Genomic DNA, 8,575 nt, shown 5'->3' with positions numbered 1-8,575 from the left:
CCCTCCAATGGCTGCTTCGAGAAGCGTTGCCTCAGGTATCTTTATCTTTTTCTTTACGCTTTCCGCTCGTAATTAGAAAATGTTCTAACTTGTATTCTTTTGTAGGTTGTGCGTCGGGTCCTTTCAGAGACCTCTTACGACGATGCAATGAGCGCAGCCCTCAACGCTTCTCATGAGGATGGGGAGAAGACTGGCTTCCTGCTTGGTCTAGGGTTTGCTGAGAGAGGCTTTCCGCCCTCCAACTTCCCTTTATTCAATGTTAACACTGCAGCTGCTTATGACCAAGCAGTGAACCAGTACGCTGCCTTCCCGCATCCGGTGGTGGAGAAGGTGAATGAAGCTGCTGCTGCTGATGATGGGCTAAACATCCTTAAGACTTTCCTTGGACAGCCGCGCTCTGACGGTGCTGGTCCAAGCGGAGGTGGTCCTGAAGCCTGATCCTGAAGATCCCTTCCCACTGCTAGGATAGACTTAGCTTTGTATAGATTTCTTTTAGGCGGGTAGTTACCCGGCCACTGTTGTAATATATCATTGAAATATACGATTGTTATTCCTTTCATTGGATTCTTTGCTTTATAAACTTATGACTTGCATACTTAGTTTAAATTAGCAATTTTCCAAGTGTTTAGAATAAGTTAACCTGTGAACGTGGTTGATGATGGGTTAGAGTTTTGCTTCCTCCTTCGTGATTGTGCGGGTATAACCGTCACTTGCACTTGGTAGGATGGCTGAACTTTTGCCTTCATCTGACCGCGTGTAGGTTTTTCTTATCCTTTTTTAAGTGTTCATAAGTTAACCTTTTAACGTGGTAGATGGTAAGTTAAGTTTGGCTTCCTTGTTTGTGATTGTGCGGGTAAGACCGTCACTTGCACTTACACGGATGGCTAAACTTTACCTACATCTGACCTGCGTGTAGGTTTTCCTTAGAACTTTTTAACATTTTGGCGTTGTGTTTATGCGGGTATTGCCGCCTTCCACACGCAACTACTTCTTCCCGTAAGGGAAGTTCATAGGTTACAAGCTATCAATACATCATGAAAGGAGAATCATTTCCATTAGAAGTGGCTCTAGGCCTTTTCTTTACAAGTTGTAATTGATCTACATATAACATTTGCGTAATTGAGCTCCATTCCATGTTCTAGGGATGGGAGTGCCATCGAGCCTTTCGAGCCGGTATGCGCCCTTTCCCAGAACTTCTTTGATAACGTATGGCCCTTCCCAAATCGGGGCCAACTTTCCTGGGCGTTGTTGGTTCGAAGCCTCGTTGTTACGCAGTATGTAGTCTCCTTCATTGAAATTGCAGAGTTTTACCCGCGTGTTGTAGTATTTTTGCATTTGTCGTTTGTAGTTTTCTTCACGCACGGCGGCTAAGTCTCTGCGCTCTTCGGTTAGCATAAGGTCTAACCGTCTTTCCGCATCATTGTCTTCTGGTTGGATTAAGACCCTTGGTGAGGGTAAACCGATTTCGACTGGGATCATGGCTTCAGTGCCATAAGTGAGACTGAACGGGGTTTCTCCCGTACTGGTCTTCTTCAGCGTTCTGTTTGCCCAAAGGACGTGTGGAAGCTCGTCCACCCAACCGGATCTATGTTCCAAGAGTCTTCTCTTTATGCCTTCGACGATGCTCTTATTTGCTCTTTCCACCTCACCGTTACCTTGCGGGTGTGCCACTGAGGTAAAGGTGTGGGTGATTTGAAGTTCTTTCAGCCACTGCTGTAGCTTCTTGTCAGCAAAGTTGGTGCCATTATCGCTTACCAAATTCTGTGGAAGTCCAAAACGACAAATAATAAATTCCCAAATGAATTTTTTGATATGCTTTGCGGTTGTTTGGGCTAAAGGTTTCGCTTCTATCCATTTGGTGAAGTAGTCAATGGCTACCACTAGGAACTGAACATTCCCAGCTGCTGTAGGAAATGGGCCTGTCACGTCAATGGCCCACTTCTGAAATGGCCACGAGGAAGTGACAGGAACAAGTTCATTTTTCGGGCGATGCGTGTTGGGTGCGTAAAGCTGGCAAGATCTGCATTTTCTGATGTATGCCAACGCGTCCATATGCATCCCCGGCCAGAAGTATCCCGCGTTGTTTAGCTTGGCTACCACAGCGCGGGGGCCTGCGTGTACTCCACAGATGCCTTCGTGAACCTCCCTTAGGAGGTAGTCAGCATCTTGGTTGTCCACGCATCTTAACAATGGGCCAAGAAAGTTACGTCTGTAAAGGGTGTCATTGACCAGCTGATAATTCAGTGCTTTACAGCGTAGTTTTCTTGCCTGTGACTTTGACTCTGGTAACGTTCCTGCTTCAAGGTATTTTATTATTGGGGTCATCCATGTTTCTGTACCGGTTTGGATGACACAAATTTCCTTGTGCGGGACTGATGGTGTTTCGAGGAGTTCAACGCGGATGTCCTTTCCCAAGTGGGTGAAGGCCAGTGATGCAAGCTTGCTTAACGCATCCGCAGATTTGTTTTCGCTGCGCTTGACGTGTATCACTTTACAATCATTAAAATCGCGCATGATGGCTTTGGCCTGGGCAAGGTACAGGGCCATTGTGTCGTTCACAGCCGTGTACGTCCCGTTTATTTGGTTTGCCACTAGCATGGAATCTACATGGGCTTCCAAATTTTTTACACCCATTTTACGCGCAATCCTCAATCCGGCCAGGAATGCTTCATATTCAGCTTCGTTATTCGTACTTGGAAAATCCAGCCGAATAGCATAAGTATATTCCTGGCCTGCTGGATTTGTTAATTTTAACCCTGCGCCTGAACCCTCGTTACTAGCTGCTCCATCAGTGTAGAGTCGCCAGACCTCATTGATTTCGTGTGCTGGGGAGGGTTGAACCTCCTCCTGACACTCTTTCTCCCGTGAAGCGGGGACTTCTGCAATAAAATCAGCCAGGACCTGGCCTTTAATGGCTGGTCTCGGCTTGTATTGAATCGCATATTCTCCCAATTCAATTGCCCATTTGGCTAGACGTCCCGATAACTCGGGTTTGCCTAGAACATTTGAGAGTTTGAAGTTGGTGAGAATAGTGATTGGGTGACCCTGGAAATATCGTCTCAACCTGCGTGAAGCGTGTATAAGTGCCAAGACTAGTTTTTCCAGGGTAGAGTACCGGGTTTCCGCGTCTGCCAGCACGCGGCTAACATAATAGATTGGCATCTGGATGCCTTTTCGTTCTACAAGCAGGACTGCCCCGGTTGCTCTATCTGTTGCGGAGAGGTATAGGATTAACTCCTCCCCCGCTTGTGGTGCTGTGAGTGTTGGGAGTTCGATCAGGCGTGATCGAATCTCCTGAAAAGCTGCTTCCGCTTCTGGTGTCCAGCGGAAGTGCGTTTTCTTTAAACAATTTCTTAGCGTTGACACAAAAGGGAACGACCTATCCGCATGGTTTGCCAAAAAGCGGTTAAGCGCGACGAGTCGTCCATTCAGTGTTTGAGCCTGTTTTATGGTGGTAGGTGATTCCATTTTGACAATGGCTTCGACCTTTTCAGGGTTCGCTCTGAAGCCATCTTTAGTAATAATGACTCCCAAGAACTTCCCTTCTTCCACCCCAAATGAACACTTGCTCGGGTTGAGCTTCATGTTTATCTTTCTGAGCGTGTTGAAAGTTTCGTCAATGTCTTTCAACATCGCCTCTGGCTCGGGGCTTTTGATGACCAAATCATCCATATAGACTTCCAAGTTTCTCCCAATTTGGGCGTGAAACTCTTTGTCCATTAGTCGTTGGTACGTGGACCCCGCGTTCTTAAGTCCGAATGGCATCATTTTATAACAAAATGTGCCATCGGGCGTCCGAAAGGCGGTTTTGTCCTGGTCATCTACAGCCATGTGGATTTGATGGTACCCCTTATACGCATCCAAGAAGCATTTAAGGCGAAATGGTGCCACCGAATCCACCTTGAGATCAATTTCTGGCAACGGATAACAATCTTTGGGGCATGCTTTATTCAAATCTTTGAAATCTATGCACATGCGCCATTGTTTGTTATTCTTCGGTACCATTACGGGATTTGCAACCCATGTTTGATATTTGCTAACGCGCACGATGCCCACGTCAATGAGTTCCTTGACTTGGGTTCTGCACGCGTTGGTTTGCTCGGGCCCCATTACTCTGCGCTTTTGTACGATCGGCGTAACGGCCGGATCGCATTTGAGCTTATGCTCTGCCTTACTCCGGGGTACACCAGTCATGTCGGCTGGTGTCCACGCGAAGATGTCTGCGTTTCGCTGCAGTAAGCGCTTGAGTAAGGTGCGTGTTGGATCAACAATTGTCGGGCCAATGGTAACGGCCTGATCGGGATATTTCCCATTGAATGCCCACTTTTCAGGTTCAGTGATGGTTTGTTTGGCCATCTTCGGTTTGGGTTTAGAGGAGACAGATGCGATGCATACCTGGGGAATGCCCGTGATCATCGCTACGCCTTCAGTTGTTGGCCATCCCATCATGCCGTGGACTGAGGATACCACGGCGTTGAATCTTGCCATCCCGTCTCTCCCGAATAGGATGTCATACGTATGATGTGGTTTTTTCATTACAACAAAATCCACATCCTCCGTGCGTGAATAATTCCCATCGGTGAGAGTGACGGGGAAAGATAGGGTGCCCAAGGGAGTGTTCATGCTGCCGTCAAACCCTTCCATTGAAGCGTAGACCGTCTCCAGGCGTTCCTTGTCTTCATCGTCTAGCTTGTCGAAGAACTGCCTGTACATCACTGTCGACGATGCGCCATTGTCAACGAGGGTGCGGGAGGTGATGTAGTGCCCCAGCTGGCTTTTAATGACAATGGGGCCTTCTTTGTTTGGGCCTCCCGGCACTCGCGGGAAGCGCACTTCTGCTTCCTTCCATGCGCATGGTTCGGTCATCGGTCTCTTTCTTCCTCTGACCTTACCATGCACCATGTTGATGCTGATGTCGACGGGCTTTCGTCCGTTACCCCTGTACCTGTTGTCGTTCCTTCCTCCCTTTTTGATAGATGCCACGAGGTGTGCGAGCCTCCCATCCTTGACGAATGTCTCGACGATGTCCCTCAAGGATGTGCACTCCTCAGTGCTATGGCCCTTTGTCCCATGGAAGTCACAAGACTTGCTTTGATCCGCATTGGGTTTCTGTCGGATCGCTGGGGCTTTTGGCCATGGCAGTTTTTCCGTGGCAAATATCTCCGTGACGCTCTTGGTGAGTGGCGTCCAACGGTTTTTCCGGTTCGAAGGGTGCGTGTTGTCCCTTCCGCCAACCAGAGGGCGAGAGCTTGAGGGGGTGTCAAAGTTTATCCTTGACTGCCAAATACCTTGCCGCCTCTTTTTGTTTAGCCGGGCGGTTCTCACATTGTTCTCCCTTGTCCTCTGTGTGTAGAGGTTTGTATTCTGGGGGAGATCTCTTCCCAGCTGTTTCTCCGTTTCGGCAAAGCGTTTGGCTGCCGTCATTATGGCATCCCATGTGGATGGCATGCCGTCTTTACCTGTCAGAGTGCGGATAAGTTCTGGGTACTCAGCGCCCTGAATGAAAGCGGCGCGAACGAGGTCTTCGCTGATGTTGCCCAGACTCAGCTTCTTGGAGTTGAAGCGGGTGATGAAGTCCAGTAAGGATTCATCCTCTTCTCTCACACAGTTGAGGATCGTCCACTGCTCCTCAGTGTGCTTCCTCTGTTGACTAAACTGTTGACTGAACTTGTTCTGGAAGTCTGCCCAGTCATAAATGTGGTGGACCGGTAAACGGTCGAACCATGCTCTGGCTGCTCCTACCAGAGTCATCTGGAACATGTAGCACCACGTGGGTTCCGTCCAGTTACTGACGGTTGCCCCCGCAATGAACCTGTTCAGATGGTCATCTGGGTCGGATAGGCCATCGTATGTGCCAATATTGGACATTTGTTTGGCACTCCTCGGGGCGATTGCTTCTGCAATGTCCCTTGCAAATTTTGACCTTCCTGCGTTTGTGGCAGTAGGTCTAAAGGCCTTGGAGAAGTCACGCGGGCTTTTTTCCGTGACTGGTTGGAATGCTTCCCCAAAATTCCTTTTTGGCTGGGGATCCGTTTCCTTACGCTTCCCTTTCGCCCTATGGCGAGGGTTCGCGTCGGTGTCGGAGTCTTCCCTCTCGTCGTCTGAGTACTCGTACTCACTACTCATGTTGAGGTGCTGGCGAGTACTACCGAATTCCTCAGCTTGTTGGACTGAACGCAAGCGTTCGTCCAACTCAGCCTGAAATTCTCTTTGACGTGCCTCGGCCCATGCCTTCACTTGATCAAGTGTTTGGCGAGGGGCTCGAGTTCGTTTTTCCAGCTGGGCATCAGTGAATCCCAGTGGAATATTTACTCCACTTGCCCCTACATGAGTGACTGGGGTAGTGTTCGTAAAATGTACTTCACTTGCCCCAGCTTGGGTGGCTGGGGTAGTGTTTGTAAACATTGTGTTGCCGGTGTTTACCCCAGTGGCTGGGGTTGTGGTTACCGGAATTTCTCTAGTCATCTTGGAAGTTTTGAAAAACTGGAGAAAGATGTAGTTCTAGCTTTATGCACAGATGACGCCAATGAAGAAACACTAAGTGACCCCGGGCAGATTATGGGTAATCTGGGGGCTAAGTAATGTTTCCCTCGAAGGTTAGGTCCAGCAGAGTAAGTTGTACTTCAGGGAACCTGCAAAACAGACACCGTGAGCTCGTCACTGAGAAGGGGGGGGGGTTCCTCCTTGTGACCACCCTCCGGCGTGAGAATCAGTCTATATTGCTCTTTAAATATAAAAGTATATGAATACTATTAGAGCAATTATCAAGTAAGTTATACGAGATAGTAGATGATGAAATGATAATACCATTTGCTGTCTTTTATAGCCGAAGGTGGGTTTCCAAGGGGTTTAGCCGGCCCAACACGCTACCAACTGTAACCTATGCACGTGCCCTACCTGTGAGTGGTGGATAGGTAGCGGCTGACACAGAGCAGGCGTGCCGTGCACTCTTCGTCTTCTACCAACTGCAGGCTAGGCACGTGGTCTGGCAGGAGTTGGTGGGCAGGCGGCGGCTATTGGTCACAGTGCTGTGGCGTGCTGTCTGCCACGCTGCTGTCAGTGAGCTGTCGCATTCTTGGTCAGATCTTTTGTCTTTACCTCGTCAGGTATCACGCAAAAGATCCTCCATCATACGGACTGGCCCATTTTGGCGGGAGTTTTCCCCCTCCCGCCTTTGCTCATTCTTTCAGGTGACACTGAATATTTGTAAGTGTTAAGCCTTATGCGTGTAGCTATGCTGTGCGGGTAGCCTTCCCTGATGGCTTGTATCCGCAACTGCGGGAACAGGCGGGTTACTTTACCATTGGGAGGCTTTTCCCTGCGTATGCAGCTTGCATACTGCGCGTAGGCTTCTCTGAGCATGGTGGGTCCTGCGGGAGTAGATGGTCTTTGCGCAGACATCCCTGTTCAAGGTGAGTCATGCGGGACCAACTGAGCCCTGCTGGGACCTACCTCTTCAGCATTGGATTTAGAATTTTTTTTATTTTTTTATTTCTAGCAGAAACAGCTTGAAACAAGGATAGTGTTGTCCCATTGAGTTTCTTAATATGGATTTAATGACACAAAATAATTGATTTCTCAATCAGTTAATATTGATATTCAAGAACCGAGCCAACATGACCCAACGGCAAAAAGTTGAATTGACATGCTATATAGTATAAAATATCCCATGAAGAGCGGCATTCGAGAGTGGCGTAGATTTTTTAGGCAACACATCTGACAGTGGAGTTAATAAAAAATTTGTTGAGCATGCGTGTTTTTTTTATTAAGGTTTTTCTTTAATAGTTTTTTTTTTTCTTGATTGATTTTATTGTTTTTCATTAACTTTGTATGTAACTAATAGTAACCTTAGCTTGTATTGATTATGGATGTTTTCAGTATAATTAGATAATGTTAATTATTGTGCATAAAAATTGTAACTTGGTTGAATTTTTTTTATTTGGAGAGATAGACATAGAAACGCAAATTACATGGATGCAAAGCATCGAACGCAATAGGAAAATAATAAAAGGCCATAAAAGCCATTTCATGCACAATACACTCCTTGATTTATCTCTCAAGCAATAGCTAAACCATAATCAGGTTTTTGATGTTCTAAGTTATTTTCAATGTATCACGTATTGGCAGCCCAAGGGATAACTACTTGTGAGTGTATATTAGTGGGTACGCATTTAGGGCCACGACATGGCACCCTACTAAGTGTCATATAATTATATTTGTGTGTTTAACGAATTATGGAATACTTTTGAACCAGTCAACGTTCCACCAACATGCATGTGTCATATTTTCAAAAATGTTTTCACGTAATCAGGCTTAGAAGATAATGTAATAATTGAAACCTTTGAGTTGACACTACAACAAAAAGGGCTTTTTAGGACCTTTTGTGTGGGACGCTTGTAAAATAGGGTCCTGAAATTTATTTAATAGGACAAATGAACATTTGGGATCCTTTTACAATATACGCTACAAAACCGGTGTCCTAAAAATTTATTTAATAGGATGGATGATTCTTTGGGGTCGTATTATCATATAACTTAATAACGCACTTAAAATGTAAATCCTAATAAAGTAATCT

The sequence above is a fragment of the Bidens hawaiensis genome, unplaced genomic scaffold, assembly GCF_021521415.1.
Source record: "Bidens hawaiensis isolate Kalapana, Puna unplaced genomic scaffold, B.hawaiensis_p1.1 tig00042936_1, whole genome shotgun sequence".
NCBI lineage: Eukaryota > Viridiplantae > Streptophyta > Magnoliopsida > Asterales > Asteraceae > Bidens > Bidens hawaiensis.
Note: the sequence above shows the minus strand (reverse complement) of the source record.